The sequence below is a fragment of the Delphinapterus leucas genome, chromosome 16 (genome assembly GCF_059928025.1).
Source record: "Delphinapterus leucas isolate spDelLeu-1000000601 "Yukka" chromosome 16, BTC_Dleu_Yukka2, whole genome shotgun sequence".
NCBI classification, from domain to species: domain Eukaryota; kingdom Metazoa; phylum Chordata; class Mammalia; order Artiodactyla; family Monodontidae; genus Delphinapterus; species Delphinapterus leucas.
The window spans coordinates 50,749,368-50,767,370 of NC_143144.1; the positions used below are offsets into that span (position 1 = coordinate 50,749,368).

The window sequence follows — 18,003 nt, forward strand, 5'->3', positions numbered from 1 at the left end:
TGCTATCGGTGTTGGTACCTTTCTTAGAGATTCACATGGGGCACCTCACACAAGACACTATTTTCGAGGACAGTGCTACTCTCAATGACCCTGCTTCTCATGCTGCTTTCTTCAGGGCCCCGGGGAGGAGCGCTGCTGCAGGCAGTCAGAGGCCACCAAAAGCAAACGCACGCTGCTCTGGTGAGTAACGTGCTGTGGGGAGATTCTGATGACCCCTGCATCAGAGCCTCCCTCTTTTCCTTTCTTCAGAATTGAGCAGCTACTACACAGCAGGCACCAAGCTAAGTACCAGGGATATACTCTTAAGCAAAAGCCAAGTCCCTGTCTTTATCTAGATGAAAGAAAAGACAAGCCTTAAGCACATAATCACCACAAGAGCAAAACTGTAAGTGCATTCCGCGAAGTGCAAAAAAAGGTAAGACTTGGGGCTTCCCTGGTGGCGCAGTGGTTGAGAGTCTGCCTGCCGATGCAGGGGACGCGGGTTCGTGCCCCGGTCCGGGAAGATCCCACATGCCGCGGAGCGGCTGGGCCCGTGAGCCATGGCCGCTGAGCCTGCGCATCCGGAGCCTGTGCTCCGCAGCGGGAGAGGCCACAACAGTAAGAGGCCCGCGTACCGCAAAAAAAAAAAAAGGTAAGACTCCTGGTGCCATGAGGGCACACGCCAGGGGGACCTGGCCTAGTCTTAAACTTTAGTAGCTGAAATGATATTTAAGCTAAATTCTGAATATCGAATAGAAGTTAACTAAGGTGGGGGTGGAAGTGGAGGAGGTATTCTTAGGAGGTATTCTTACCATAAATATGGTAGGCACTTGCTGACTGACAGGATGAATTGACCCTGTCCCTCTCAATAGGGCAAATCAAAAGTAAGGAAGATTATTCACTGGAACAAACCATTGGAGAGGGTTCTGGCCAATCCCATTCTCTTTACTGTTTTTCTATATGGGTTGATGGAGCATTTTCTACTCGATACTATTGTTGCCTATTTTAGTTTTTTGTTGTTGGGTTGTTTTTTTTGTTTTGTTTCTGGTCAACAGAGGTGGAAAAATATATCATTAGCAGCTGCCACTACCAGTAATAACCGTGTGTACAGGACTGTAGCCCACCTCACATGAACCAACTTCCTGTCAGTCACTAATATTTTTTGAGCAGCTACCAATTATGATTTGGTGAAGGGAGGTGGAGTGTGGCTGCCTAGAAATTTGATAAGCTATAATCAGAGCGACCCCAAGTACTGGGCATAAGTTTAGGAATGGAGCTGGGTTTAGCAAAATGATAGCAGTCTTCTTATCTAACATTTATTGACTTCTTACATGTACTAAGCACACTATTGTCATCTTTTTAAATTAGCACAGTAGTCACTTGAGTTGGGTACTGTTATTATCCTCATATTTTGAAGGAGAGAACTAGAGCTTAGGGGGGCTAACCTGCCCACTTTCACACAGCAGGAAATGTATAACAGACATTTGAAGTCAGGTCTGGGTGGCCCTAGAACCTGCACGTTTCATAACTCAGCCACAGTGCCTCCCAAAAGGTGGCGTATCTCCGGTCACCTGCAGACTTTACGCCATGGTTGCGAACACCTGATATAGTATTCCACTGCCCACACAGCATTGCTCTTCACAACAATTACTGGGTCCCTTTATTTCTCACTGAAATGTTTTTGCAGTCTAGTATCTTAAATTTTTGTCTCCAAAAGAGCCTTTTTTCCCTTTTTATTTTTTAAATTATTTTTAAAATTTATTTATTTATTTATTTATGGCTGCGTTGGGTCTTCGTTTGCTGCACGCAGGCTTTCTCTAGTTGTGGCGAGCAGGGGCTACTCTTCATTGCGGTGTGCGTGCTTCTCATTGCGGTGGCTTCTCTTTGTTGCGGAGCGCAAGTTCTAGGCACGCAGGCTCAGCAGTTGCGGCACGTGGGCTCAGTAGTTGTGGTGCATGTGCTTAGTTGCTCCGCAGCATAGGGGATCTTCCTGGACCAGGGTTCGAACCTGTATCCCCTGCATCAGCAGGCGCATTCTTAACCACTGCGCCACCAGGGAAGTCCGTCCCATTTTTTAAAATTAATTAATTAATTTTTGGCTGCATTGGGTCTTTGTTTCCCTTTTTTAAAAAAATGTCCTAGCGGGTTTCCCTGGTGGCCCAGTGGTTGGGAGTCCGCCTGCCGATGCAGGGGACACAGGTTCGTGCCCTGTTCCGGGAAGATCCCACATGCCGCGGAGCGGCTGGGCCCGTGAGCCATGGCCGCTGAGCTTGCGTGTCCAGAGCCTGTGCTCCACAACGGGAGAGGCCACAACACTGAGAGGCCCGCGTACTGCAAAAAAAAAAAAAAAAAAAAAAGTCCTAGCTATTACCATTCTCTATTTTATATACTTATTCAACTAATATTTTTAAATGATGCTACCACGTGTAATCCACTGTTCCCAGTTACAGTGATGAGCAAGGTAAAAAGTCCCTCCCATCATAGAGCACACCTTCCTCTGGGGAGGGGGGCAGGGGAAGTCAGAAAATAAACAATTAAATAAATAAATACAGACTGTGTTAAGTAACATAAAAATCAAATAAAATGATGTGAAAGAGAATTATTGGAAGAAAGGAACCAGTTTACATGGGGGTAGTTGAGGAAGCCACATTGATACTGGTTCCTGAAGGTTGAGAGACTGAGGTGCGAAGTATCATGTAGAGAGATTTGGAAGAGCATTCCAGCATATAGAAGAGGAAAAAAAAATGTGTATCTATATCCATATCCATATCTACATCTCTGTGTGTATGTGTGTGTGTGTATATGTATTCATCTCTTCAACACCAAAGTTCCAATATTTGGGGGGATGCTGGTGAAGAGGGGGTGCGCACATTCCTTTGAGAATATTATCAGTGGAAGGGACAGGCTTTGATTAGGGTCCCAGCATTCAGGGCATTCAAATTTGTCTTATAGCTTCCCTGTTGTCTGGGCGAAGTCTCCTATGAATACTGAAGTTTCTTCAGCTGCAAGTGATAAAAGCCACTTTAGCTCATTTCCTCATAAAATGAATCAGTGCAGGGAATTGGGTAAATAAAAATCACTGGAAAGTTTGAAGGAACAGCCTCTAGGCTGGGCTCCCAGTAATGAATCCCAGAATCCCACCACAGGATCAGCTTCCTAAGGGAACTTCTGTAAGGGAACTGCTACTTCTTGTACAACAGTAAACCAAGAAATCAGGGAGGGCTTCCCTGGTGGCCAGTGGTTGAGAGTCCGCCTGCCGATGCGGGGGACGCAGGTTTGTGCCCTGGTCCGGGAAGACCCCACATGCCGCGGAGCGGCTGGGCCCGTGGGCCATGGCCGCTGAGCCTGCGCGTCCGGAGCCTGTGCTCCACAACGGGAGAGGCCACAACAGCGAGAGGCCCGCGTACCACACACACACAAAAGAAATCAGGGAGTCACTGCTCCTACCGCCGGGTCCAAGACTGACTGTCTCAGGCTGAATGGAAACCTACAAAATTCTTGTCCTGTATTCTGTCTCTCCAAATCCATGATTGTATTTTTGTTTTAATTAATTTACGATTTTACGATTTTAAAAAATTAACTTATTTTAAAAACCACTTTATTGAGCTATGACTGACATATAAAAAAACTGTATATATTTAATGTATACCACTTGATGAGTTTAGAGATAAGTATATACCTGTGAAACCATCACCACAATTTTTGGCATAAACTTATCCATCACTTCCAAAAGTTTCCTTTTGGCCTCTTTCCCTACTATTACATTATGATGATGAGATGATAAGAACATTTAACATGAGATCTACCATCTTAGCAAATTTGTAAGTACATGCTATTATTAAGTATAGGCATTATGTTGTACAGTAGATCTCAAAGACTTAGCTTGCATAACTGAAACTTTGTACCCTTTGACTAATACCTCCCCATTTTCCTCTCCCTCCAGCCCCTGGCAATCACGGTTCTAATCTCTGCTTCTATGCATTTGAGTATTTTAGACTCCTCATATAAGTGGTATCATGTAGTATTTGTCCTTCCGTGTCTGGTTTATTTCACTTTGCATAATGTCCTCTAGGTTCATCCATGTGTTGCAAATGTCAGGATTTCCTCTTTTATAAAAGCTGAATAATATTCCATTACATGTACATACCACATCTTTTTTTTATCCATTCATCCATTGATGGACATCTAAGTTGCTTCAATGTCTTGGCTACAGTGAAGAATGTTGTAATTGACATGGGGGTGCAGATATCTCTTCAAGATCCTGAGATCAATTCCTCTATATATAATCCCAGAAGCGGGATTTTTGGATCATATGGTAGTTCTGTTTTTTTAAGTTTTTAGAGAACCTCCATATTGTTTTCCATAGTAGCTGTACTATTTAAATTTAAATAGTAACATGTGGCCGCTAGCTACCGTGTTGGGCAGCAATGTATACAGTGGGGATAACAGTGGTATCTACCTCATTTGCTTATTTATTCAACAAATACTTATAGAGTACCTTCTGTGAGCACCTACAGGTATTGTGCCAGGGAAAATATCATGAAGCTTACAACCAGTAAGGCAATCAGACCCATTTAACAGGTGAACAAATAAAATAACTACAGTTTACAGCTAGTAGTATAAAGGAAGTAAACAAGATAGAGCCTTACAGAATAATAGGGGGTGCATTCTTTAGATGAGGCATGAGAGGAAACCTCTTGCAAGAGATGGTGAATGATCCAAACTACCACTACCTTCCAGCTTAGCGGAGCCATGTGTCAAAACTCTGGCCAGCGGGACAGAAGTGGAAATGAGCCAAAGGATGTTTCAGGAAAGATCTGGGTTTTTTTCATAGCAAAGGAACTGGTGAACCAATTTGAGGACACTCCCAAAGGGCAAAGATGAGACAATTTTAGCATTAATAAGGATAATAACTGCAACGTATTGAAACTCATCAAATATGTTTAAATCCACAAGTTCATAAAGACAACTTTTTAAAAAAGGCTGACTGGTTATCATTGGAGGACACTAGTGAATCAAGTCATTATTTTGAAAACTGGTAAACTAAGGAAAAGAATCAAGCATTTTATCTTTCCTTTGTTTTCTGTACCCATTGAGTAACCTAATAATAAAGGCAGGAAGTTTCTCTTTATAGAAGTATTCCAGCTAATAAATGAAGAAGGAATGATATAATTAAAACATCACCATTTTATAACATAATTAATGGAGCTAGGCAGCAATCATCAAAAGCTGCTAGTATCACAAAGAGAAACAGTCAGACATTAGGTGCTTTCAGATAGCAGAACATAACGAAAAACCTGAATCTAATCAAACCTGTAGTTCCAACTATGAACTTCCAAGATATAGAAGGCAGAGGACACCATCCGGATGCAATTAGGAAAATCCAGATTGTAGGAAACTGTACAAGGCAAATGACCTGGTTTCTTCAAAAAATAAATTGAGAGAAAACAAAAGAAAGGGGATCCTACAGATCAAAAGGGACTTCAAGGATATATCAGTTGCAAGTAGTAGTCTTATTTGGATACTTTAAACTATAAAAAATATGACTTTTATGGGACACTTGGAAATTTGAACACTGGATATTTGATGATATTAATGAACTGCTAATTTTTGCGTGATAATGGTATTGTGGTTTTGTTTAAAAAAGAAGAGTTTTATCTTTTAGAGATACATAGTGAAATATTTGGGGAAAATGATACAGTGTCTGGGATTTGCTTCAAAATAATAAGGGGAGAGGGAGCGTGTGTGCAGAGGGTATAGATGAAATATGACTGGCCACAGATTGATAATTATTGTAGTTGCATAATGGATCCATGGATGGGGAGTGTCTTCATATCATTCTCCTTGTTATGTTTGGAATTCTGCGTAATAAAAAGTTAAATCAGAAGTGGGCTTTGCTCCTTTACTCTCCTCTTATTTTGCCTTGAAGATAGAGTTAAGGCCTTAAGGTATACCAGCCATCTGTGACCATAAGGCAGCAAGTATGAGGTCAGACATGAGAAGGACAATACATGAAGGATGGTAGAGCTGAAAGATAGAAAGAGGCTGAGTCCCTATAAGCTCACGGAGCTGTTGTGCCGGCCCTAGAATGCCTACTTCTGGAAATTTTGTTATAAGAGATAAACAAACCTCCACGTGTTTAAACCCCTCTTGGATTTGCGGGCAAGACCGTTCTTAGATCGTACTGTTAAGATCCAAAATATGAAAAGCAGCAATCTAGGTGAAGAGCAAAGCAGAGGGCATCACAGTCAGAAGACCCTGGGAGAGTTAAGAATCTGGAACTCACAGAAGGCCTGTGTGACTACAGCATGATGAGGGAGAAGAAGAGTAGGGTAAGATAAGGTTGAAGGTGTAGACAAGGGCTTGAAGGCTTGAGGCACGGTAGTCTCTGGTAAGCACTTTAGATTATTCTAAGCATAATGGGAAACCCGTGACAGTTTTGAGGCAGACACGTGACAATAACTGATTTATTTATGTTTAGAAAGATAACTCTGGCCGCTACATAGAGAAAGGACAAGGGCAGGGGCAAGTGGGAAAGCCTGGAGGCAGCCATCCAGATGAAAGATGATGGGAGTCTGGCAGCAGAGATGGATAGGAGTGGGCAGTTTTGAGACCTATTTTGGAAGTAAAATCCACAGAAATTATTAAATAAATTTATAAAATTAGGGAAGGGGAAAAGTCAAGGGTGGCTCCTAGTTTTCTGGTTTTAGCAATAAAGTAGAATTGGACGAGGTAAACTTCATATGCCAGTTGGATATCCTAGTAGGTATGTCAATTAGGCAGTAGGGATGTGAGTATGGGGATGGTAAGAGAGGCCTGAACTATAGATATACATTTGGAAGCCATCAGCATAATATTGCATTTAAAGCTTGTGATGGATGAGATCACCTAGGGAAACAGTGTAGGTACAGAAGAAAACAGGACCCAGGATCGAATCTTGAGAAATACTAACATTGACACATGGAGCTGAGAAAGGAAAAAAGACTGAGGATGGAAACTCTCACAAAGGAGAAGGAAAACCAGGTGATAATCTGGTTTGGTTCACCATAAGGTATCCCAGAAATTAAGAGCAGGGAATATTTCATAGTCCAAGTGGGCCTCATACTGCTGAGAAGTGAAATAAGAAGATAACAATAAAGGAGACACTGCTGTTGATAATAAGAAGGTCATTGGTGACCCTGACAGGAACAATCTCAGAAGAGTGGTGGAGCTGGAATCCAAATCTGAGTGAGCTGAGGAGTAAATAGGTGGCGAAGGAGAGACAATGTGTGTAGAAACTTTCTTGAGAATCTGCCATAAAGGGAGCAGAGAAACAAGGCAGTAACTGGAGGGACTTTAGGTGTCAAGTTTTCAGACAAAGAGATGCTGGAGCCTATCTGAATGCCGATAGAATGATCCATTGGTGAGAGTAAAAGGTGATGGGATTTAGAACACAAATGAAGGACTGGTCTTTAATGGGAGGAGGGGCACTTCCTCCATGGTTGAAAGAGCAATGGAAAAGTAGATGCAGATGCAGGGAGAAGTCTAGATTTGGTGACTAAAAGATGACATAGTTTCCTTCTCTTTTATTGGTGAAATATGATGTGAAGTCATCAGCTTAAAGTGAGGGAAAGAGGGTCTGGGGAAGGTGTGAAGAGAGAGGAAGGGTATAAAATAGTGCAAATTCCCCTTACTTCTGAAACTGCCAGGGAGTATTTCTGAAATTGCCAGGCAGTGTTGAGAGACCTCTTGAGGATGGTGATGAGGGATTTAAAGTTATTTGTGAGATGCTCAGTAAATATAAGCTATCATTATTCTTAAATGCCAGTTAAGTATTTAAAGTTATTTGTGAGATGCTCAGTAAATATTAGCTATCATTATTCTTAAATGCCAGTTAAGTAAGGCTCACTTAACCCTAATAACATACCTACAAAGTTAGATGTTATTACCCTCATTTCAAAGAGAAAATTCAGTGTCCCCAAATTCATTAAGTTGTCCAGAATCATACACTGGTTTAGGCGGTGGAGTGGCATTTGAACCCAGACTGGGTACCCATAAAAGCCAGAGCCTCCCCCACCAAACCAGGTAAGCTGAGGTAGCATTGTCGTATCTAGCTGCAGAGTGTCTGGAGCACCCTCTGCAAGTTAGAGGAACACCAGCTTTCACAGATCACTCCTGGTCCTCTGAGCTAAAGCAGTTGAAGAAAATTCTGCCAGGGTAAGTTTTCAGATGCCATCCCTGTTGCTGCTCTGCAGAGGTCACACATATGACTTTGAATCAAAGTCAATGCCAATAACGAGCTACTGTTTTTTTACACAGGAGCCAATTCAGCAGCTAGGGTAGGGATGGCACTTATTTTCAGCCAGTGTTTCTCATTCAAATACCTTTTTCAAATTCCATGGTGGATAAAAAAAGGTTTCGTTTGTTTACTGGCATTAAATAGCATGTATTATGCTCCTGATTTTGTGGATCTGGAATTAGGACAGGGCTCAGGGAAAATAGCTTGTCTATTTCATGATGACTAGATGGTTGGGATGATTCAACTAGGGCCATATATCTGAGGCCTTAATTCTGATTGCAGTTTAGTTCCTCAGTTTTTCTCCCCATCGTGTCTGCTGAAGCTGAAATGTCGAGGATGACTTCCTCACTTCCACGTCTGGCACCTAGGCTGGGGTGGATGGAGCAGCCTGGGCTGGCTGGTCATCATTCTCTTTCCACATGATAAGTCTGCTGGGCTGGCTTGGGTTTCCTCACAACATGGCAGTCTCAGGGTAGTCAGACTTATGTGGTGGCTGGCTTCAAAAATGTATATTCCTGTTGTATGTTCTATATTCATATTATAGAATAGTATAATAGTATTTTTATTTTTTTAATAGCCACTTCTGAGCTATTACAAATAATGCTGCTATGAACATTTATGCACAAGTTTTTGTGTGGGTACCTATTGACATTTTTTTTTTTTTTGGCTGGGCCCGCGGCTTGCAGAATCTTAGTTCCCCAACCAGGAATTGAAACTTGGCCCTTGGCAGTGAAAGCGTGGAGTCCTAACCACTGGACCACCAGGGAATTCCCTCATATTGAGTTTCAAAGTATAAAAATGCACAGGGGGATGAGGGATAATTTTGGGGGGCAATGGGTATATTCTATATCATGATTGTGGTAGTGGTTACATAACTGTATATACTGGTCAAAACTCATTAAATTGTACACTTAGATGTATTTGTATTCAAAGTATATCTCAGTAAAGCCAACCCCCTAAATAAAGGATGGAATGGTAGGGGGACAGATTTGGAGGTGTATTAATATATATAATGTTTCAAAAATATATAATGCTTTTCTGTATACCAATATCTTCACATACATTTTCTCAATAAAGCAAACAAAAACTATGATCATTTCAATAAGCCAGTGAGATAAGTAAGAAGATATTACTGTGTCCATTTTAGATATGAGGAATTTACACCTGCATAGTTTGGTTGTGTGGATTGTCCAATATCACAGAGCTGCCAATTGGCAGAGGCAGAATTTCTTCTACCTTTTTTTACCTCTGAAGTTTTCAAATGCTTAATCAAATTTGCTTACAAAAATTGAGGGAGAAAGAAGCTACACCTGTACAGATTTCATATTTGGACACAGAATAAAGAAGTTCCCCCACATGCTGGGTCTTCCATGACCTAAAATAAAAAATGAAAAAAAGTGATGACTCAAATCACAACTAGAACAGGACCTCTGAAAAGCAAGAAATTTAAAAATATCCCACCTTTGATTGCAACACTCTTTTAAGTTGCTCTAACACTTGAGCTTTGATTTTATTGAGAATCAAATGTTCTGTATCTCTTCCTTCTCTTACCAGATTCTGTGGGTCCTATGCTTATGTGCTCAGATCCTTTGCCTGCCATACCTCTACCCTGCTGCTGGCTCCTGAAGGCCGGCTCTCTCAGGATCCAGGGTCAGCTGTCTTCCAGCTGGCTTAGTCAATGGGAGGCGCTGGTGAGAATGGCAGAGTTGTCTTCTCCTTCCCTTGCTGCCTTGGGAGGCATCTCCCCGAAGCTGCTGCCCCTCTTCTGAGTCTCCAGCAGGTATGGGACATGCCTGTCTTGACTTTGTCTTCTGCTGGGTGATCGTAACTCCTGGGATCTGATGATACCACCTTCTTGCTGCGTCTTGTCAGCCTAAGGATGGTGGTGGCTTCTTGCTGTTGCTAAAGTCTATGCTGCCTCGCTGTCCTCTGATTAGCTTCTCTGCCTCTTCTTTCCTGTACCAACCCTCTCTTTTGCGGGATGTTTTACAATAGACCATCTGTGATATTGACTTAGGATTGGGCCTAGGACCATACCTGAAAATAGTTTTTTTTTTTTTTTTTTTTTTTTGCGGTACGCGGGCTTCTCACTGCTGTGGCCTCTCCCGTTGCAGAGCACAGGCAGGCTCTGGATGCGCAGGCTCAGTGGCCATGGCTCATGGGCCCAGCCGCTCCACAGCATGTGGGATCTTCCCGGACCGGGACACGAACCCATGTCCCCTGCATCGGCAGGCAGAATCTCAACCACTGCACCACCAGGGAAGCCCCTGAAAATAGTTTTAACCACTTCCCTTGGCATCCGTTTCTGGTCCACCCTTCAGGCATGTTTAGATATGACATTCGTTATTCCATTATGGATGGGTATATTTGTGTCATCAATGCAACCCCCAGAAAATTAAAATTTATTTGTCATATCAGCTAGTCTGCAGTCATCCAACAGCTGAAATAATGTATTTAAAAGTTCTGGAATCTCCGAGTAAACCTTAAGCTGCCCATTGGTCATAATAACATTTAGCATGTTAAATTAGTACAGTGGAAATTTTATTAGTCAGCATACTTAATACTAGGTTCTGTAATAAATAAATCCAAAATCTCAGCGACTTAATACGATAAAAGTGTATTTGTTGTTCACAATGAGTTCAATGTTGTCAGCTGGGGGTGTCTGCTCTGTGCAGTTAATTAGGAAACTGGTGTTGCCCTAGATGTTGACATCAGCTAGCAGAGGAGTGACGACAGAGAGGATTGTGGAGGTGTTTTAGGAACCAAGACTGGAAACAGCATACATCAACTTTGTCCACATCTCATTGGCCAGAACTCAGTCATGTGCCCCTCTGCCCACCCACCCCAATTGCAGGAGAGCCTGAGAAATATAGTTTAAATTAATGCCTAGGAAGAAAAAGAAATGACCTTGGAAAACACATGGTCAGTCTCCGCCACTATTTTCCCTTTTGGTCAATAACTTTCCATTTCATCCTTCCTCCCACTTATAGAATAAACTCCTCTCCACCCAACTCGCTAGAACATTATCCGAAGTCACTGCTGAATCCAGCTCAAAGCCCTGGGTGATGCTCAGTCAGCTCTATCTGGTTCACATGTGGTTCTTTTTGGTTGAGTAATTTGTAAAGTAAAAAGAGGAGTCATCTGCCCCCTGCTCCTTTCTCCTCCCCAAATATACACTGGTAAGCAGAGACAAGGAACTTCAGTATCCCATACGGAAAGGGAAGAAATGAAAGACAGAAAGCCGACAGTGGTCCAAAGCGGTAGGTCAGGCACTGTGACATCTCCCTGACCAGGAAGCACTGGAAAATGTCTTTGACTGGACTCTGTTTCTCCTCTATGAGAGATATTGTTTTGTCCATATTTTTCTGTGACCCCTGGTTCCACTCTTCAGGAATTCTCTTCGTTGTTTATTATCCTCTGTGGCAATATCTAAAGTGGGTGATAGAGGGTAAATTATTTCCGGGACTATGCAGAATTTGGAGTCTGCTTCCTTCTCATGGAAACCTGGGAGTCCAAAGCTGGTTGTTGTTTCCTGCCTTGACTAGGCTTTGTCCCAGACTTCTGTTTTCTTTGGAAATACTATTTCCTCAGAAACCTAACAGGCTTCCCATTGATTTCCTTCTAGACAGTTCCTCTGCCACAAACTACAGCCCAAACACTTTCCTAGACATAGTTCTCAATATCCTTTCTGTCTTTGTTCCCTTATCCTCATGCCTCCCTCTTCTTACTGGCAGCCACCTTGATGCTATCAGGTTGAAAGGGAAAGCCACGTGTGATGTGGCTTGTGCCAAGAGGTGGTGGTGACTGAGCAGTCCTGTGTTGCTCACAGTTTTCTCACTCTTATTTTCTACTATTTGGGGTCTAGAAGTAGTCTACTTCAAGACCCCCAATTTATGTAATTTTCCTATTTTCTTTCATTTCTTGCTGCAAACTGCCGAAACTTGCCAGTCACTTGTGGCCAAAATGCACTAACAGTTTGATTCCTTCCAACTGCTTCTCTTGGAGCCAGCAGTCTGTAAGCATATGGCCTGCCTCTCAAGAGAGAATTTTTGCCAAGTGTTTTGCCATGCACAGCATGGATTGCCACCTTTTCTGCCTCTGGGATCAGTTTCCTTTCTTCCCACAACTGGCACGCTAAGCCAGTGCCACTTATTTTAGGTTTTGGGGTTTTTTTTAGGAGTACCCCACTTCAAGGTCCCATTTGTGGCTTTTGTTATAGTATTATTGCTAGTCGCATAAAAAGAACTTCCAAATCTCAATCTCAGTACCTTAAGACAGCAAACGCAATCAAATTCATTTCTCACTCCACAGTCCAGAGTAGGGGTGAGGGCGAGTGTGGAGAGAGGGAACTCTGCACCGTGCAGTCAGAGATGAGGCTAACAGAGGCTCTACCATCTTCAGTGCATGACTCGCAAAGGTGCTCTGAGTATGGATATCCAGCCAGCAGCTGGAAGAGGACAGAGAGCATGGACAACCACATGGATGTTTTAGGAGTTAGGTCTATGAGTGGTGCATCACTCTGCACACATTTCATTTGTCAAAAGTCAATGATATTGCACAGGAGCTGAGTAGGTTACATAAGTGAGTTGAATGGGAACCAGGATGAATTCAGGAAGTGCATATTCTTTCTAAGTGAGCGGTAGCCATTCAACTCCAACTAATCACTGTCATGTGGGAATGCAGGGCTGCCAGATCTGATCTTTCTAGAGCAGTCAGAAATCCAGATTCCTATGTGAAGTCTTGTGATGTTTAAATGTTCATGTGATAGACAGTCCCTGAGATGATCTCCAATGATCTCGTGTAGTCACTTGTGTAGTCATAAGTGACTGTATGTCCTTGTGTAGTCACTTACACAACGTATATCATTGTGTCAGGGCTGGTCTGAGTGACCAATAAAATATGACGGGATTGATGATATGTGACCTACTTCCAAGGTTAGGTCATAAAACATATGAAAGACTGTCTTGCTTTCTCTGGGATTACTCACACTAGGGGAGGTCAGCCACTGTGAAATGAGGACAGTCAAGCAGTCTGTGAAGAGGCCTACATGGGGTATAATTGAGATCTCCCATCAACAGTCAGCACCATCATGCCGATCATGTGAGTAAGCCACCTTGAAAGTGAATCATCCATCCCTAGTCAAGCCTTCAGATGATACAGCCCCAGCCAACATTACATCTGCAACCTCACAGGAGACCATGAGACAGAACCACCCAGCTAAGACACTGAGATAATAGATTCTTATTGTGTTTTAAGCCACTATTTTTTTTTTTAATATTTTGTTGCTCAGCAATAGGTAACTGATAATGGTCATAACTCACTTTAAAAAATTTTTTAAGTTAAACATTGTGTATAAAAAATTTCCTTTTGCTGAATTCAGGCTACCAGTTTATAATATCTATAGAGAAGAAAGCAAGAAACAGTGGGCTTCCATTTTCTGATTTTTGCTTGCTTTGAACTGAACTTTTCAAGCATCATAAATCCAAGAGGAAAAATGATTTAATGAACTGCATTACTTTTGCCAGATTCAGTAAGACTTGTGTTCAAACACAACTCCACTACTTACTAGTTATGAGACCTTGGAAAGTTTACTTAACCTCTTTTGGCTACAGTTTCCTTATTTGGAAAAGAGGAATAACAACAGAAGTACTTCTCAGGAAAAATTGTGAAATACTCTGAAATGAGTATAAGAAAAGATTAGTGGGTGTCCTATCTAGTTTATTCATCCAGATTATCTCTGCATTTCACTGTCTTTGAGTTAATTCACAACTCTATAATTTGTAGAAAACAGAGTAATGCAATTTTTTTTTTTTTCGGTACGCGGGCCTCTCACTGCTGTGGCCTCTCCCGTTGCGGAGCACAAGCTCTGGACGCGCAGGCTCAGCGGCCATGGCACACAGGCCCAGCCGCTCCACGGCATGTGGGATCTTCCGGGACCGGGACGTGAACCCGGGTCCCCTGCATCGGCAGGCGGACTCTCAACCACTGCGCCACCAGGGAAGCCCTAATGCAAATGTTCTTATTCATAGAAATGCAAATTGTGTCTACTGGTATGCAACTGATTACTGCCCCATGGATAAAGATCAGTTTTACACCAATAAAGTGAGTTCATTTAAGCATTCCTGACGGCTTAATGTATTTGCTCTTTGGATTCTCATTTGGACTGGCTGTAACATCTTAGTTATTATGTCATTAATTGATATGTTAAATAAAACCAGAGTCATATGTTTATTTTATATTTGTATGTGAGTCATGATTCAACTTAAAAAAAATTTACCCTTTGACAGATATCAGTGTTGTTATGATGCATAAACAAATCAATGCATGTGAATCCCTTAGCACTGTGCCTGACACAGAGTGTTCAATAATAATTAGCTCATTTTGTAATGCTAACGAAAAGGGTAGTGAAGAAGCAATGATGTGAGGTCACCAATTTAGATGAAACAAAGGTCCACTGGTCCACCTATTCACCCATTCCTGTTTTCCCAAAAGGATACTCAGAGAAAACAACTTTGCAAATCAACAAAGTAGCACTCAAAATGCTAACCAACACAGTAATTACACAACAAGATCTCTGAAAAATCATCTAACCTATCCTATCCTGATGAGAAAGATAATACTTACTTTGACAGTTGCTGGTAAGGCTTGCTAAAGTAACACACATGGAATGGGGTTACTGTGAATGAGCTAGAAGGGGTGTTAATATGAAAACAGATTTAGAAGGCACATGTCTGAGTGTTCTTTCAATTCTGTGCCTCCTGGTAAGTAACTGAAATGCCTTAAGTGGGCCAGGTATAAGGAACAGCTCTATCAATTTTTGTTTTAGATAAAGATCAAATATTTAATAGAGAGAATATTTTTTATTATAATGCCAACTAAAACTTGTCACTTGCCATCTGCCTCCGCAAGGATTAGGTCACCAGCCACTGCAGTCGTTGACCTGCTTACCCTGAAAGGAGTTCAGGGTGGAGATCAGGAATGAGGTACTCTGTGCTTCGGGAAAAACTGGCAGAACAGGTCTTCCCATAATCAGATATTTTCAGCATATTTTATGAGCTCGATTTCTTGCATCTCCTCACATCTAGAAAAGCACTAAAATCATTACTGGAGACATCTGCTCCTCGTGACCAGCAGCAACCTTCTTGTGACCAGCAGTAACCTGCCAAAATGTGTGCTTGATTGCATGTATCCCTCTTCACCAAAATCACATATATATATACTGACCTCTTTGGAGCAGTTCCTCAGAGCTATCTGAGAGGCTGTCTCCCAGGCTATAGTCTTCATTTTGCCCCCAATAAAACTTAACTCACAATTCTCATGTTGTGCTTTTTTTTTCAGTCGACATTAAGAAGAGAACAAACCTGATGATCATTGGAAACAGATACTCTGGCTTAGCATCAGAGAAGCAGTATGGAACGGAATGGTGTACTGGAGTAGGGGCAGCTCCAGTCAAATGGTGCCACCCAGGAATTCAGGCCACGGTTTTGTAAGAGCAGCAAGAAATCTCAATTATTATGGGATATTTCTTAGCTCAAGCAATTAATTAAGCATCCAAGCCGACTAATCAAAACACATCTACCATTTCTTTGTGACCTCTGACTTATGCCATGATGTTTTGGATGTGCTCTGTGGGTGGCAACTACTTGTTGGTGACACTCATCAGGAGTTGGCTTATCACAGTTTGATGCCTTATTTACTGGCATGAGTAGAAGATGAAGTGTCAGTGGTCATGTTTGCTTACCAGACTGGGATTGCTGGTAGTCAACAAAGAGAACGAATAAGTAATATTTGTGGCTCTGCCGTCAGACATTGGACGTTTTGTTTTGCCCATCACACTTTGCTTTGTCCATCAGACTGTGTGAATGGGGGAAGAAAGAGTTCTGGATATGTTCAGGAAGCTTTGTACTGTAGTAGAAAATAGACGCCTCTGGAGTCATATAGACGTAGATTTGAATCTCAGCTGCACTGCTTAAGAGCTAACTGACCGTGGATAATTTGCTTAACATCTCTGAGCTTCAGTCTCCTCATTTATAAAAAGAGAAGACCGGGTGCAGAAGGAACCAGGTTCCTTTAATCTTCCTGCCCTGCCATCTTTAGTATGTGGCTTTCTGCCCCTAGGTTGCAAGCTGGCTGTTACATCTACAAGCATTGCTTCTGAATTCCAGGCAGGAAGAAGCGGGGAGAATGAAGGTTAAAAGGCACATGTCAGCTGTGTCTCTTTTATCAAAATTCAGCAGCTTTCCTTGAAGTCACCTCTAGCAGACTTTTGTTTCCTGGCCATATTCGCCACCTCTGACCGCAAGGGAACTTGGGAAATAAATTTTTTTTAGCCCATAACATTTCCACTTACTCATACAGCAGAGTTCTACTATGAATGGGAGATTGGCTCCTGGCTTAAAAAAAACCCCAGCAGTATCTGCTAAAGTGCTCAATAATCCTGGATATTATGTTTATAATACTTTTAATCTCAGCTAGTCTCTCTCCTTTGTCATTACATCCAAAGTGCTGGGCATATGGCACGCGCATGCACGCGTGTGTGTGTATATTCAGTGTGCTTTCTTGCTCATTTAACTGGTACATCAGAAGTATTTTCTTCCCACTGAGATTTACTAAAAGGCTAAAAATTAAAAAAAAAAAAAGAAAGAAAAAAGAAAGGGCACTTTTTACTTAAGGAACTAAGCCAAGAAAGTACCTTTGGGTTTTCTTTTTATTGAAGATTCTTATAATAACCAAAATCATTATTATAATAGCTAAAAATTTACTGAGCATTTATGGTATGCCAGAGACTGTGCAAAGTTATTTCTATTCATTATAACCACCATAAAAACTCTATAAGGTAGACTGCTTAAAACCACACAGCTAATACACAGTGGAGCCAATATTTGAATGTGAATCTGTCTGATTCCAAACTGCTCTTTATCACCTGTCAGATTGCGAGATATTCCTCACCTACTTCTGGAGACTCTTTCCAATTTTATTCTAAAGCCCAAATCTTGGCCTCACATTTGGCCAATACCACAGTAATAATTGCTTTAGGTTAAGACTCATCAAATTAGTGGGACAAAGTTTGATGAGAAACAGGATATATGCATATTTAAAAAGTATCTCCACACGAGATACTTTTAATTATAAAGAGAATAACAGGGGCTTCCCTGGTGGCACAGTCATCGAGAATCCACCTGCCAATGCAGGGGACACGGCTTCGAGCCCTGGTCTGGGAAGATCCCACATGCCCCGGAGCAACTAAGCCCATGTGTCACAACTACTGAGCCTGTGCTCTAGAGCCCGTGAGCCACAACTACTGAACCCACGTGCCACAACTACTGACGCCTGCATGCCTAGAGCCCTTGCTCCACAAGAGAAGCCACCGCAATGAGAAGCCCGCACACTGCAATGAAGAGTAGCCCCCGCTCGCCACAACTAGAGAAAACCCGCGCACGGCAATGAAGACCTGACACAGCCAAAAATAAAATAAAAAAAAAAAGAGAATAACAGTAACTTTACAGTGGTGAAATCAGGCTCACAACACCGTAACCAAGTAATCAAAGTTAACGTCACTAGTAATGAGATACACCAACACCACATGACTCCTCAAATGACACCCTGAGAAGGACACAGCATCACTTCTGTAGTATTCTTTCCAAAAATGCATAAGCTAAATTTAATCATGAGGACCTCAGACACACCCAGCTTGAAGGACATTCTACAAAGTAACTGGCCAATATTCCCCCAAAGTATCAATGTCA

The 18,003-nt window shown here is 42.0% G+C and overlaps 1 protein-coding gene across 1 annotated transcript in view; it reads right to left on the bottom strand.

Moving 5' to 3' along the window:
- PANK1 (pantothenate kinase 1) overlaps positions 1 to 18,003 on the bottom strand; it is a 111,456-nt gene that overhangs the window by 73,073 nt on the left and 20,380 nt on the right. The window lies entirely within an intron of this gene.